The following is a 16,094-nucleotide window of genomic DNA, read 5'->3' as shown; positions in this document are numbered from 1 at the left end:
TTCTTCATTATGCACAAGACTCAGCTGGAATGCAAAGGGCTGGGAAAGTGCCCAGCTGAGGTCTCGGCCAGTTCCTGGCTGTCCTGTATGGGTACAAGAGGGGATTTGGGCCCTCAGTTCCCTAACAGGCCTGCCTTCCTGAAGTTCATTCCCAGGGGCTACTCATTCAGCCTAGGGCTTCAAGCTTGAGTTCCTTCCCTACTTCTAACTCCTCAGTCTCCCCTGTGGTCTAAGGGAAAGAGATGATTATTTACCCTTCATTCTAAAGCCAGCCTCTCCTCCTAGACTTAGTAATTCCTGTTCTTTTCCACTATTCAGCAATATGTTTTATATTCCTCCCAGGTCACAGGCACTGTCCTAGGCTCCTGGAATATAGCAGAAGTCAAAACAGACAGAAATCCCTGCCTTTGTGGGCTTACATCCTAGTGAAGCGGGGAAACTAAAAGCCAGACCCTAACTTTCACTGGCCTCCCTTTCTTCTCTATCATCTTCAATAAGTCGCCCTGTGAGTTACTTTCCTTCTGCCCTCAAAGATGATAGGAGAACCATATCCTCATCCTTTTGCAACTTGTAGCTGCTCTATGATGTCTTTCCTTTCCATTCACTGTTGACTGAGTCAAGCAGTTTATACCCCATGGTTTCAAGTCCTCTTGTCCCTCCTCTGCAGTTGAGCTCAGAAACTGAAGAACTTTTCCAGTGCTTCCTCCACTGAAAGCCCCTTTCTCCTCTTCACCCTAGTTTTTCACACTCTCTCTTCCTTGGGTTTCTATACCACTGCTTTGTCTATGATCTTCTCCAGCTCCAGGCCCTCCCGGGCTCCTCCATGGCGACTTCTTGCCCTGGCCCTGACTGCGGACAAGGTTCTTTCTGCTGCCCTCTACTCTTCTCCTTCACTCTCCTACCACCTCCAACAGCAGACAACTCTCAAATCTCTATTTAAGTACTGACCTCTCATAGGTGTACAAAAGCTGTATTTCTAATTTTCTTTGAGACACATACAAGCCAGGTGCATTAACTTCCCCAGTCCACCAGCTCTCCAAGCCAACTTCCTTGTCTCGACAATAATAGTCCTCAACCTCTCCAATACCAGAAGAGCTCCTTGCTTGGAATTGTGCTAGACACTAATCATCAAGAAAACCAGCCAGCTCCCTGGGTAAAGGGAAAATTTAATCAGTGGATCTATTTAGTTTAGGGGATAATCCCAATGTCTGGCAAAGACGGCTAGAAAGCAGCCTTTGTCTTCAAAGGAAGACTTACCATTGCTAGGTTGAGTTCTGCAGAGCACCGAGTGAACTCTGCAGAGCACCGAGAGAAGAGAATTCTGCAGAGCACCAAGAGAAGAGAAGGGTGCTTGAAGAAGGGGGATTGGTGGGGGAGAGAGAGGGGAATAGAGCTAGAGTTAGCTATTTGCTGATTCTGTATCCTGGGCATGGCTACTACCTTGGGGTTTTGCTCCCATCCCACAGTGAACTGATGTGGGATGAAAATGATAAACAGCAGGAAACAACTGTTACAGCAAAGAGAAGCCAAAGAAGACATTACTAATACATATTAAATGGTGTCCTGGATGGGATCCTAGAGCATAAAAAAGATATAAGACTAATAACTAAGGAATTCTGAATAATGTATGAACTTTAGTTAGTAATTGTGTATCAATATTGACTCATTAATTATGATAAATGTATCAATCTATTATAAGATGTTAATAACAGGAAAAAGTGATGTAGGATATATAAGAATCCTCTGTAGTTACTATCTTTGCAATTTTTCTGTAAATATGAAATTATTCCTAAATCATTCATTAAAAATAAAAGCAGTAAACTCTAATGAATTATTTTTTTAAGAAAAACGATTTTAAATATAATAATGTTACATGCAATAAACATTAATATTTCAAGAAAAATGATTTTAAATATAATAATGTTACATGCAATAAACAATATTGCAAGAAAAAAATTGAAATATAATATTACATGCAATAAAAATTCATATTTCAAGAAAAAAGATTTAAAATATAATAATATTACCAAAGCTGTATTAACATAGTACAATACCACAAAAGTTATAGGAAATATTAAAAATCTGCAAATAACAGGATTACTTCTATTATATTCTAAAATATTTATTTCCTTTTGCTCTATTTTTGTTCATCAGTTTATGTTGTTCCTTATATTCCACAAATGAGTGAGATCCTATGATATTTATCTTTCTCCAATTGGCTTATTTCACTTAGCATAATTCTCCCCAGGTCCATCCATGCTGTTGAAAATGATAAGAATTCCTTCTTTTTTACAGCAGCATAGTATTAAATGTGTAGATATACCACAGTTTTCTAATCCACTCATCGGCTGATGGGAACTTAGGCTGTTTCCAAATCTTAGCTATTGTAAATTGTGCTGCTATGAACAGAGGGGTGCATATATCCTTTCTGATTGGTGTTTCTAATTTCTTGGGATATATTCCTAGAAGTGGGATCACTGGGTCAAATGCGAGTTCCATTTTTAATTTTTTGAGGAAACTCCATACTGTCTTCCATAGTGGCTGCACCAGTCTGCATTCCCACCAGCAGTGCACGAGGACTCTTTTTTCTCCTCATCCTCTCCAGTCCTTGTCGTTTGTTGATGTTAGCCATTCTGACAGGTGTGAGATGGTACCTCATTGTTGTTTTGATTTGCATCTCTCAGACTTTGAGGATGTTTTCATATGTCTGTTGGCCTTTTGTATGTCATCTTTCAAAAAGTGTCTATTTAGGTTCTTTGGCAATAAAAATTTGAGAGTATTCAGACAATGTTGAATAAAACACTTGCATTTATTTTTAAAAATAAACAAGAAGACACATGTCCCTGTATACTCCATAGAATGAACTGCTTTGTGCTTAGGGATATATGAAGGGGATGAGTCCTTAGGAGTACGTGTCTGTCACTTTATTTTGCTTACTATTTTTTACTCCTTCATGAGTAATAATAATAAAACCAAACAATATATTGCATAATCTCAACAAAACTAAGTTATATATAGAGAGGTTAAACCACATAAGTTTATTGGGAGGGTTTGCTCAGAGTAGGCGATCGATACGTATTTGCTGTTTCCAACTCACACTAAAAGTATTGCTAAATCATGTTTACAATTGAGTTTGTTATAAGAAACATGACTGTTACCAAAGATACTTTTAGACTCCCCTTTAAGGAGACAAGAGAAAGCCCTTCCCATTCTGGAGAGTCTGACTTTGGCTACATAGCTCAGTGACCTGGCATAACCTCACAACCAAAGTTTCAGTCTGTCACTCAGCCTTTGGTGGGCCATGGGCCCTCTCAGCTAATATAATTTGGCAAACATGAAGTGTTTTATGAGACAGGCAATGTGGAAAGAACTCTGTAATTTTTAAAAAGATTTTGCCAATGTTTTTAGCCACTCACCTTCCCAAATACTCTCCCTCAGTCGAATTCATTTACAAATACCTTGTATTTTCCATGTCTTTTTCCATTCCCTCTCTAGGGACCGAGGACTGGGTATGAACTTTAGCGCTAATAGCCACCTGGGACCAGGCTGAGTAATCAGCTGGAGGAACCAGAAAAGGACACTATTTAAGGGCCAAGTTCAAATTATTATCAGGGAAAGGGAGTCAAGGGATAGAACCAGAGGAATCATGTTACACATTGGGTCCTAGGGTACAGTTTCAGATTGTGCATGGGAAAAGGTGGCAAGAAGTCAAATAATCAGCAATAGTTCTCTGAGCTAGTGCCAGGAAGCAAGGAATCAAGAATATGGACAAATTTCCAGAACATAGCTCTGGATAAAGCAAGGGTGTCAGAAGTTTCTTTCAATGGGCTGGGAGGGTGGGGCATTTACAAGTTCAAGATCATCTCAGACGCCTGTGTCCCTTTACCTCCCATCATTCCCTTTTGGAATTCTTGCCTCTCCCTTCATCTGTGTAAATCTTTTCTGTTTTCTGTGGAGCAGCTCAAATTCTTGTATGACCAATGATAATGATATTTAATTGGTCTGGGAATAATTGGGTAAAAATCCATTCCCTAATAAAAATGTCAAATCATTGTAGCATGTTTGTTTTAGGAGGTAAATTTTGCAACTTTTATGTCACTCTAAGCATACTTCTTTCTTTCCTAAGAACTCTGAGAGTTTTCTCCTCTTTTGCTTTAAAAAAATTTCTATTTACAGGAAATTTTTGATGTTTTAGCCATATTTTTAAATTTAATATATCATATACTTACTGTTTATAGACCTGCTTTAGGTTAGGGCTCATTTTTTATTTGCATTGTTTTATATCTATATTAATAAAAGGGTAAAATACTAATTAGAATGGATATCTTCCGGCAACTATCTGGACATCCTTCCGGACAAAGCTCCGGTGGCGGGGACTGAGGCAGAGGCAGTTAGGGGTGATCAGGCCAGCAGGGGAGAGCAGTTAGGGGGATCAGGCAGGCAGGCAGAGGTGGATAGGGGTGGTCAGGCAGGCAGGCAGGTGAGTGGTTAGGAGCCAGCGGTCCCGGATTGTGAGAGGGATGTTCGGCTGCCACAAGAATTGGGCCTAAACCGACAGTTGGACATCCCCTGAGGCATCCCGGATTTGGAGAGGGTGCAGGCTGGGCTGAAGGACACCCCCCCCCCCCGCACTAATTTAGTGCACCAGGCCTCTAGTACTTGATAATAATATCTATTATTTATTAAGTATCAATTATATTTCAGACACTTCACTTATATTATTTCTAATTTTCATAAAAGTCCTTCCAGGTATGCCTGTTATCCCCATTTTGGCTTGGAAAGGTTAACTTGGTCAAAGATTGAACCAGTTGATGCTGAGGTTGAGATGGAAACTCAGGTTTGAGCTCTCTTCACTCCTCCAAGCTGCCTTGGGTAGCTGTTGATTTGATTGATGTGAATTTTTGGTTGTATAGTGTATGTCCCTCATCACCCAGAGATTCTGTGACCATCTCCAGAGCCAGTCTACACAGAAACCAGAATGTGTGTGTGTGTGTGTGTGTGTGTGTGCGTGCGTGCATAAGTGTGGGGGTGGGGGTGGGGGGGGGGAGGAAGGGGGCATGCTTTGTGCCTCCTAATTTCATATGAGAAAAGTTTCAGTATTTTTTTTTCTTCCTTTTTGGCTTTCATTTTTCTTCTCTTTTGCCTCCACTATTTTTTGTCCTTTTCCTTATTCATAAACTCTCATTTATTAAAAAATGAGTTTTCTTATATTATACTTCAGCTTTTCCTCCTGCCTCCCTGATATAATTTTCCCTCAGTAAATGCCAAGTCTAATCTATGCTTGCAATTTTCCAAAGGTTTTTAGGTAACTAGCTAAATTCCAAAAGGTTAATTTGTCTAGCAGCAGCTAATATGCATGGCCTCCAGGAGAGGGTGCGGGTGGGGGTGTTGTTACATCTAGTTTCTTAGAGGAGAAAACCAATAGGTTTCAGCAAATTTATTCTTGCAGGCAACCAAGCTAATTTTCTAAACTAAAAAGGAAAACTCTGTGGAGTTGTTGAGCTGTTTAGAAGGCCCTACTGGCTCTCCTCCAACTCTGAGCTCAACAAGCTTCTCTGTGGCTCAGGAGGACCAGTCGGCCTTCTCTGGCTGGTCACTGCCATGTGGGCATACATTTTCAGATCAGCATAGACCATCAGGTGGGGAGAAACTACTGGAAACAAGTTTTTGGATGCACCCCAGAGATGTTCAAATGATATACTGAATGTGTGTTATATGCTCTTAAAGTTACATGTGTGTGTATAAAATGTGATAATAGGGGCAATAAGATGTGATTAATGCTATATTAGCTGAGGCCTGTACCGAGTGCTACGAGAGCCCAGAGGCCTGAAGAAGGCAGAGAGACCCATTTGAGTGGGGCCCTTGATGATTGACGAGAAACTGCCAGCTAGGGAAGGTAGGTGAATATTCTAGGCAGAATGAACAGCTAGTACCTTAGTGCAAAATAGCGGGAAAAATAAAAACAAAGCAAGATTGTGAAATGTGTGACATCTTGCCCACTTTGGGACACTCCTCAAGTATAAAACTGACGCTTACTCTGTGCCAAGTGATGCTCCAAGTCCTTACCTGTGCCATTTCATTGACTCTTCATAATAAACCTAGCAGATTAGTTCTGTTATCCCCGTTTACACAGTGATGAAGTAGTAGAACGGGCTGTCTAACCCCAGAGCTTATGTGCCTAACCTCCATGTTAATTGTCTTCTATCAGGCTCTTCCACATGTTTGCTCAAGAAACAGAAATAATTATTAATGGGGTTCCTTTTTCAGGTCACCTGTATACTGCATTAATTATAAACCCCTATATTTTAATAGCACTTGACAAAATCCCATGGGGAGAAAAGGAAGAGGCAGACGCCAATAGGAAAGAAAAACTTTAAAAGATATAAGGAAGATGATGCAACAAACTCCATCCTGGATATAATCATGGATCTGAAGACCCTGTTGGGACGGAAGTGATAAAGGTCACCATCCTTAATTAAGCTTGAAGGACAGCGAGTGCCAAAAAACGTGGAATGGAGGATTCAGACAAAATTATGTTTCATTCACTGGGATTCATGTGCCAACTTTTATAAAAGGAAGATAAAAGAACCTGTGAGAGTTCAGGTAGTTTATTTTTTGTCATGTTCAGCTTGTATTACTGTTAGCTGCCTTTAAGAACTTCTTGTATTCTTGGCTGTATTATTCACAAGGGGTCAGGTGTTCGACATGGATCTGAGGCAATAATCACATGTGGGGCCCCTGATTCCAAGGGCTTTTGGGAGCGGATTTGTGAGAAATGAGTGGGAAGGAAGCAAGGAGGAGGATGTTTGTTTTTAATAAAGAGACCCTGCCCTAACTTCCTGAACTCAAACCAGTCTAGACTTGTTTTTTTCCATTTTACACAATGTCCGAAACAACAGAATAAATTTATTAAAACCAAACAAACTGGGGGTTGAGTTTTGGCATTGAAAGTCAGACAGAAATAGAATCAGCTGCTTTTGAGTTGAGACTAGTGGCCGATTTACAAACCACTGGTAGATTAAGGCTGCAATGGCCTTAACTGAACCAAAATCATTTTCACTATGAGGAAACAATGGGGAGGCAACATGTCTGGCCTAGGGCCCAGGACATGAACTTGTCAGTTTTGCCTTCCCTTTCCTACAATTTTCAAAATTCAAAATGAAATGAACCCTTATAGTCATTTTTCCCATCACCTTATTTTGTGTGGAGGGAACTGAGACTCAGAGAAGTTAGATGTTCCCCTCTTCCAGTCATAGTGTTAGAGTAAACACAGTATTGCTAAGTTACCTGACAGTACCTACCAAAGGGCAGGTTCAGTTTTGGCTCTTCTGGGTTGGGAAAAATAATGTGGGAAAAATTTATTTTACATACATGTGAGCATAGATTCACAGAGTCAACTCTATTAATTGCTAGATTCTGTGTTTGAGGATTATCCAGTTTTCTCCCATTTAAGCTGCCTTGTATGGTGTTTTGGCATCTAGACAAGGGGTGCGTGTGTGTGTTTGGGGAGTGTTGGTTCATGGGAGTTTCTGAGCTTAGGCCAAAGTCAATGTGTATTTTTACATTTCAGAATGCTTTCCATTCTGCATCTCATTTTATCCCTACTATATACTTGCAAGGAGATAGAAAGTTAAAAGGAACTCCATTTCATATGTAGGGAAAAATGAGACACAGTAATGTTCCCAAGACGACATGATGAATTGAATGGGGAAGTCCAGATTTGAACCCAAATATCTTCTCTCTTGTTTTAGTTTTCCAAACAGCAGGCCACACCTTCTTACCTCTTCTTCTATTAGTATGAATCAGAGAAGTTGTATGATAAACGAATACTGGAAGGAACATATGCTCCTATCTTTATTTAAAAAATATTTTTATTGATTTCAGAGAGCAAGAGAGAGAGAGAGAAAGAGAGAGAGAGAGAGAGAGAAAGAGAGAGAGAGAGAGAGAGAGAGAGAGAGAGAGAGAGAGAGAGAAATGTCAATAATGAGAGAGAATCATTGATTGACTGCTTCCTGCATGCCCCCTACTGGGGATTGAGCCCACAACCTGGGCATGTGCCCTGACGGAGAATCGAACCAGTGACCTCCTGGTTCACAGGTCGATGCTCAACCACTGAGCCATACCAGCCGAACTCATAACTTCATTTTCACAAAAGATGCTTCTAGTTAATTTGTTTGGGTTAATTTTGAAGAGATGTATGGGATTTGGTATTATAAGAGTCACTTCTTTTTGTGATACCATTATTTTAAAACTAGAGGCCAGGTGCACAAAATTCATGCACTGGGGCAGGGGGCGTTCCTCAGCCTGGCCTGCACTCTCTCACAGTTCGGGACATCCCTCTTGTAGTCTGGGACCCCTCGCTCCTTACTGCCCACCTGCTCGCTGCTCCTTACCGCTTGACTCACTGCTCCTTAGCGCTGCCGTGGAGGTGGGAGAGGCTTCCGCCACCGCCGCTGCACTCGCCAGCCATGAGCCTGGCTTCTGGCTGAACAGCACTTCCCCTGTGGGAGCACACTGACCACTAGGAGGCAGCTCCTGTGCTGAGCATCTGCCCCCTGGTGGTCAGTGCGATCATAGCAACTGGTCCTTCCATCATTAAGGTTGCTTAGGCTTTTATTATATAGATTTAGCTCTCCATGCCTAAAGAGACAGAATCTTTCCTGGCCTTTTTGTGATGAACAGTACTCCATGCCTGACTCTTCTAATGTTCAATCATTTTATTAAGACATTGTAAAAGACTAGATGTCTTAGATAAATGAAACTCTATGACAGTCTTTTATGTGCTAAGCAGAGAAATAATTCTAATGAAAGGGATAGCTGCTTGGAGATGTGACTTTTTCCTTAGGAGACTCCATAGTCCCTTCGAGTATTTCCCTTCATACAACTGTGACCACTTTGTTCAGATCTTAGTAGCTTGATCTCTTTACAGAAAAAAACAACACACAAACCTTTTATCTTGATGGATTTTTGAGTGTCTGTTTATTCAAGGGGTATGCCCCTTACAGAAACATGGTCAAGAATTTGTGGAGGTGCATGAGAAATTGATATTAGCTCCAAAATCAACAAAGCATTTGCTATGGTTTAGGTTCTATTTTGTTTTTGGTGACTAATAACTGTAACTTATAAAGTTCCTCTACCAAATGCATCCCTTTTAAGGCGCTGCTTGATGGTTATCACAGCTTTCCTTATTCATTCATTGGTTATGTGGCAACAGTCCTTTTTATGTTTATTGGTAAAATTTCTTTCTCTACTTGGAACTTGAAACCCTTGTGCTTAAAACTAAACATTTCAAGAACTATGTGGAAATTGTGTGTTGTGACTTGGGCTGTTTGGAAATGGCTGGGCTAAGATACAAAGATGTAATTACAATCACACAGATTGGAAAATGGTGACTTTCTCCTTGAGGAAACCCTGATAAACTTGAGTATTCTATAATTTAGCAAATTGGAAAACGAGGAGGTGGAAGAAAAGCTAGAGGGTCATAAGCTGATGGCAGTTCTAAAACTGTAGCCCTTAGTAACTCTCCATTTTAGCACTTGCTCTGGCTCCCATAATTATGTTCAGCCTGAAACTCACTGGCTACCATTCTTTTCCAAACAGCAGCTGGCCCCAGCTGAGCAATGATTCTTTGCCCTTTAGTCCTCACCTTACAAATCAACATCACATTATTGGCCACTACCATTCTTGCATTTCACAATCATGTAAATACCTTACCACAAACCACATGCCTGCAGGAACACCTAACATTTCCACTTGTTGACTGACCTAGGCCCTTCCCGTCTCCGCCCCGGCATATCATTAGTGGCGTGGAGGGAAAAGAGCACGTGGAGTGCACAGGATGAGTCAGTCCCAGAGAGGCTGCAGGTGTGAGTTAAATCACAAGCAAGCATTTCCCATTTTCATTCTGTGGCATGTTTGCTAAAGTGTGGTGAAGTGCTCTTTGGAACTAGAAAGATTCTCATGGTCATGGTGGAAAAAGTAGAGGTTGCAGGTCAAGGCTAGAACTTTCAATGTAGTGTTCAGTGTGTATTCACTTCCCTTCAGCTACTTCTGTCCCTTGGTGCTCAGCCTTCATACTATAACTCAACCTGCTTCAACCTCTGCCCCAAGTAGTAACTAGAGCAACATCCTAGGAAGAGGTGAAGATGGGGGAAGAAGCAGAGACAGAGGCCATGAGTTGGTAGGAAAGTATGAAAGGTGGACCACAGGGTGGGTGATTATTAGCAGAAGGTGAAAATGCCAGAAAGAGTGAGGAGCAGCAGGATGTGGTGACAGGAAGGTAAGGCAGTGTTCATTCTGGGTATAAAAGGAAGTGATATTTAACAAGAAATATGATAGGGTCTATAAAATTTAGTCGGTATACACAAGCATTATGGTCAGAATTTAAAGTTAAATCTAACATCTGTTTTTATTCACTCACAAATTACTGTTCGTCTTTGCTTTCTCTTTATTGAATATACATCATTATCATCATTAAAATACTTGACTATCTACTAAGTACATTAGAAATTCAGACCATGTTGGAAGAGGTCATTGAGAGGACATGACTTACGAGCTGGAGCTGGGCAATTAGAGTCTCCTTGTTCCCTCCCTGTCTTTGGAATGTACGTGCTGCCCACAATTTCCCATTGTGGAAGCTGTTTGAAAGACACACCTTTGAGAGAGTAAGATTCTAAGGATGAATACATGATTAAACTTAGTTATAGCCTCTATGTAAACTTTTAAGATTGTGGTGAGTGGGTGCAAAGATCTACTCATCTTGTGACTGCCCAAGACAAGACTTGTATGTAAATTCCCTTGCTTAATAAAACTTCTACCTACCAATCTGAAGTGGTCTTCCTCTTTTTTTCATCTCTTCTGGCCCTCTGCGTAAGGTGCCAATTTTAGATCTCACCCAGGCAACTCCCAAGTTTGCATACCATTCCTCAGTTAACTTCATATTTGTCCTCTACTGGGGAGCCAGATGACTGAGGATGGGAAGGGCTGACATTAACATTATGTTTCGTGGCGTCTGCTCTGTCTTCTGATACATCTTTATCTCAGTAGAAGTACTCAATAAATGCTTGATGAAAGAATGAATGAATAAATGACGGCAAGAATGAGCACTTAGTACTGTCCCTGGAAACCTTATTGTGCATTAACTTCAATTCAATAAAGGGGCTACATTTTATTATTTGATAAAATGAATGTATTCTTTTCTCATTCTTTTGCGTAACATTGGTGCGGTGATTATGGTCACATGAAAGAAGACACATTTGAGTTGCTATAAAAAATATCACAGACTGAGTGGCTTATACACAGTAGAAATTTATTTCTCACAGTTTCATAGGCTGCAAGTTTGAGATGAGGTTGCCAGTATGGTCAGCAGGAGGAGCCACTTTCGGGTTACAGACTCGTAATTATATCCTCACATGGTAGAAGGGGAAAGAATCTCCCTGAGTCTCTTTTATAAAAGCACTAATCTTATTCATGAGGATGCCACTTCCATGATCTGATCACCTTCCAAAGGCCCTACCTCCCAATACCATCATATTGGACATTAGGATTTAACTTATGAATTTTGGGGACATACACACACATCCAGACCAGAGCACCACTGCTGCTGGGCGTGCCAACAGATGATGGCACTTAGCTGAATCCCACTCACCAACCTCCAACCCAGCCATTGCCCTTTGCTGAGTGATCACACACTTTTCCTGTTTGCAGCCTGCATCAGACATTCCATGTGAGGGAATAAGCCTTAGCCACCATTCTCCAATTTGGGACAACTCTGCAAGGACATTTCAGCACCAAATATCCTCATGGGATAATCTGAGCCTTTGTTGTGACTACATCAGAGCCAAACTTTTCCTTCGGCTTTATCCTACTTTCTTCATTTCCCCACAGGCCCCAAGAATACCCCCCATTAAACTACCTGCAAGGAAATTTAGTCTCAGAGTTTTCTGGAGAAGCATAACCTCTCACATAACATGTTTGTTAATTTTAAAACTCTTAGTTCACCAGAGCTAGAATGATGTCAAATCTCATCTATTTTTTCTTCCGTAAGCCTAAACCAATACCACATTACCATATTTAGACCAGAGGACTTAATGTAGAAATTGAATCCTGCTATTAAGACTTAGGTGAACTTTTTTTTTTTTTTTTTTTTGACAATAGAACATTAAAGTCTGGATTCCACACAACTTTTCTTAACCTATACAAGTAGCTTAATCCCTTAACACTTCATTCTCCATTACTTCCTCTCCTAGTGTGACTCGGATATTTCATTGTTAAACCCACAGAAATAATGACCTCTGCTTGCAGAATTAAAAGAAAAGAATAATATACTGGTTTCCCATAGAAATGGTTTGAATGAGGGTGAACCTTCGTGATTTTTTAAATTCATTTGTTTCTTTGATTTCTAGAGTACATTTTCTTTGAAGGTTTGAAACTCAAAAGGAGTTTTTAACTTTCTCCTTTTCCAATTCTCTAGGTTTCTCCATGCAAAGGTACTGTCATTAGGAGGATAGGCCAGATACTAGCACACCCTACTTCCTGTTTTATTTTTCTTTGTTGAGAAAACTACATACAGTTCTTTCAGAAAGGTGAAATAAATAGGGCTGGTTCCAAACTCAGTTGTGAAATAAAGTTTGTTCATGATGAACCTCTAGCCTTTCGTGGTAGACTCTTTCCCTTTGTGGTTTCTCTTCCCCAACTCTGGGGCCTTCTCAGCTCACTGCCAGCTTCCTGCCCACCCCTCCTCTCAGCACCCTTCTCCTTCATTCAGCTTTCCCTGTTCTGCTGTTCTCCATTCATGACCCAGAACCAGTTTGATGGCTCCCATGTTGCCTATTGTCACTACAAGAGAAATGTCCCTGATCTATAATATAATGTCCCTGCTCATCACCCAAGGCCCGCTTTGCTCTCTTAGGAGACAATTTTGCCTGGCACTCTTGTAGTTGATTAGTAAGTACTTCAGTGGATGAGTGTATGAATAAATAAACTGCTCTCTCAATACACCAGTTAGCATCCCTCTTACCTCCACCACCCCAGATATATATATATATATACACCAATAGGGGCCTGATAAAAACAGCATACCTTCCTTTACAGCATGACCAAACTAGGTGAGTTGGGGGAGGAGTCCCACGACAGGTGGTTGCTAGAGTATTCTATTAACTATGCACCTCTGATGCTTCACATCTGGGGCCTTGCTGATGCTAGAGAGATTGTTCTTCCCAGAGCTAGCCAATTCCTAGAGAGAGTAAACAACTCACTTGTTAGAGCAAGCATGTCAAACTTGCAGCTGGCAGGCATGTGGCCCGCCGGCCATGAGTTTGACATGCTTGTGAGTGTCTTTCAAATGCAAACCAACCAATCCATAGCCCATATGCCACCCACTTCCTTTACTGAGCTCTCACAGGGCTCGCACACTGGTTCATCATCCACCTGCCCTAATCACCAGGCCCAGATTCCAGACAGCTCAGGACAGCTCTCAGGACTCAGAGCCTGACGAAAGGATTCAAACCAGCCAATCTTGCTTACGCCGGCCTGCCTGTTTCCTTCTGCAGAAACCACGGTAAAGGCCCATATTTTTTCTCTGCTCCTTCTGCCTCCTGACCAACCACACTGCCCTGGGAACATCACATGTTCTCTCCTCTTGGGAACTGTAAAAAACTGTCTTTTCAATGGCATTTTCCTCCTGACATGTTAATAATAATAAAACCTACATTTTTAAAACTTACCTCAACTACTTCACTAATCTCAAGTGGGATTCTTTTTTAAAAAAAATATATTTTTATTGACTTTTTACAGAGAGGAAGGGAGAGCGATAGAGAGTTAGAAACATCGATGAGAGAGAAACATCGATCAGCTGCCTCCTGCACACTCCCTCACACTCCCTACTGGGGATGTGCCCGCAACCCAAGGTACATGCCCTTGACCGGAATTGAACCTGGGACCCCTGAGTCCCCAGGCCGACGCTCTATCCACTGAGCCAAACCAGGTAGGGCTCAAGTGGGATTCTTTTAAGAGCCTGAAGAAAGCATCTCCTTTCCATAAATTCTGAAATTAGAGAAATGACTTTTACTCGGAGAAGGCAGTGTAGTATTAAATAAAACATAAAAATAATTACAGACTTTATTTAATATACATTATCATCCTGGGGTCTCAAAAAAGCCTATGAATTATTGTATTCTTCTCAATGACTGAAGTTCAAAGATACAAAGTGGTTTTCTCAAGGTCACAGAGCCACATACACAGACGAAGTGAGACTCAAACACAAACTTTCCCAGCAGTCCTCTGACTCAGGCTCTGCTCCCACTCCTTCCTCTATCATAGTCTTCCAAAACTTCCAATATCTTTTACAAAGTTTTCTTGCATAACATCACTGTTTCCTTCAGACTTGAAAGAGAAAGTATGGCAGTCTTTCCAACTTGGGCCAATAAATGATTCCACAATAAAAAATACGGATGAGCTATATCTAAATCTTTCAATAATAATCCAGTCTTGGGGAGATGAATGTAGAGTTTTAAGAAGATATTACCAAAAAACAGAGATGATCTATAAATTACAGGAGTTTATAATACTAAGTCTGACCTTTAGTGAATTAATTAGAACCCTCACAAATTTTCTTTCTGAAGAAGTTCCATTCTTTGGTCACGAGTCCCCAGAGCTACAAAGAACAGGATTGGCTGAGGAGAAGACAGGAAAAACACCTTGCAGTTTTGGAAAAACATAAACTGAAAATAAACACTGAAATTCACTACCATAAAGATGAAAATAAGCATACAAAAGATAACATAAAGTACTATTGAATGCCATCAAGCAGCAAAATGTACATAAAGATGTTAAAACTTGCCTGGCTGGCATGGCTCAGTGGTTGAGCATTGACCTATGAACCAGGAGGTCACGGTTCTATTCCCGGTCAGAGCACATGCCCGGGTTTGGGGCCCAATCTGGTCGGGGCACATGCCTGGATTTGGAGTCCAATCCCCAGTGTGGAGTGTGCAGGAGGCAGTGTATCCATGATTGTCTCTCATCATTGATGTTTCTCTCTCTCTCTCCCTTCCCCTTCCTCTCTGAAATCAATAAAAATATATATATTTTTAAAAAGATATTAAAACCTATGTGGTCAGTGTTAACCAATTAATGGGAAGAAAACTTCAAGTATAATAACTGAAAAATTAATCCAATATTGAACAAAATATAGTTGGTGAAAATTTGTTAGCATTTACCAAATTACTATATAACAGTTTGGAATTTCACTGTTTTATACAAGAAAGAGGAAAGGAAGAGAGAGAAATAATCAAGTGAGTCAAATGATTTGGAACTTTAAAAAAATATTGCCGAAAGAGATGGATTGTGAATGAGGAGAAAAGAGAACTGGATGAGGGGGCTGAAGAGCAACCAACAGGAGGTCGAAGTTGCTATTTGGAGATGGTGATTGGCGGCTGTTAAGAATTTCCACAGAGTGTGGCTAAGAAAAAACAAGCTTGTGTGCCGGGGGGACCTCAGCTGGATATCAGGAAGAATTGCTGACTGTAAATGTCAAGAGCTCTGGTTTTCAGGATCAAAGGCAGGCTTCTGGGATGTGCCTGTCCTTGGAGTATTTTTCAGCCTCAAGCAAGAGACTGTTTGGGTGGTTTTCTGCAGGCCTGTGGATAGACTGGATGGCCTGCTCAGACTCCGCGGGTCTCATGTTGCTGAGAGGTGTGTCAAACACAGCTGCCTTCACAGTGTCCTTGCCAGCTGCTGACTCCCAGCTCAGGGTCTGAAGGAACAACTAAGTCTTTCACTCCCTGTTCCTCCCTTGGACCAGTCCTTAGGAGTATACTGTGGTTTTCAGCCCTTGAGCACTTAGGTGCTCTCCTTCTGAGCCAAGGGCCTCCTGGGAACAATGGAGCATCTGTGTGTTGACAGTAACAGCCTGTGAGCCAGAGACACTTGGCCAAGCTCTCCCTACCACAAGGCTGGATTGCACACCTCACCTGCAATAATCCGTGCTTAGTCAGCACTAGCCTGCCCCAGGGCCAAGTGCCCCGCTCCTCCTACCCCTTCCCCAACCTGTTACCTGATATGAGTCGGAGCAATTTGGCCACATTTATACTAATCCT

This window comes from Myotis nattereri, assembly GCF_964212035.1.
Source record: "Myotis nattereri genome assembly, chromosome: 2".
In the NCBI taxonomy this organism is placed as follows: Eukaryota; Metazoa; Chordata; class Mammalia; order Chiroptera; family Vespertilionidae; genus Myotis; species Myotis nattereri.
The sequence above is the reverse complement of the archived record's forward strand: the minus strand, read 5'-3'. Positions refer to the sequence as shown.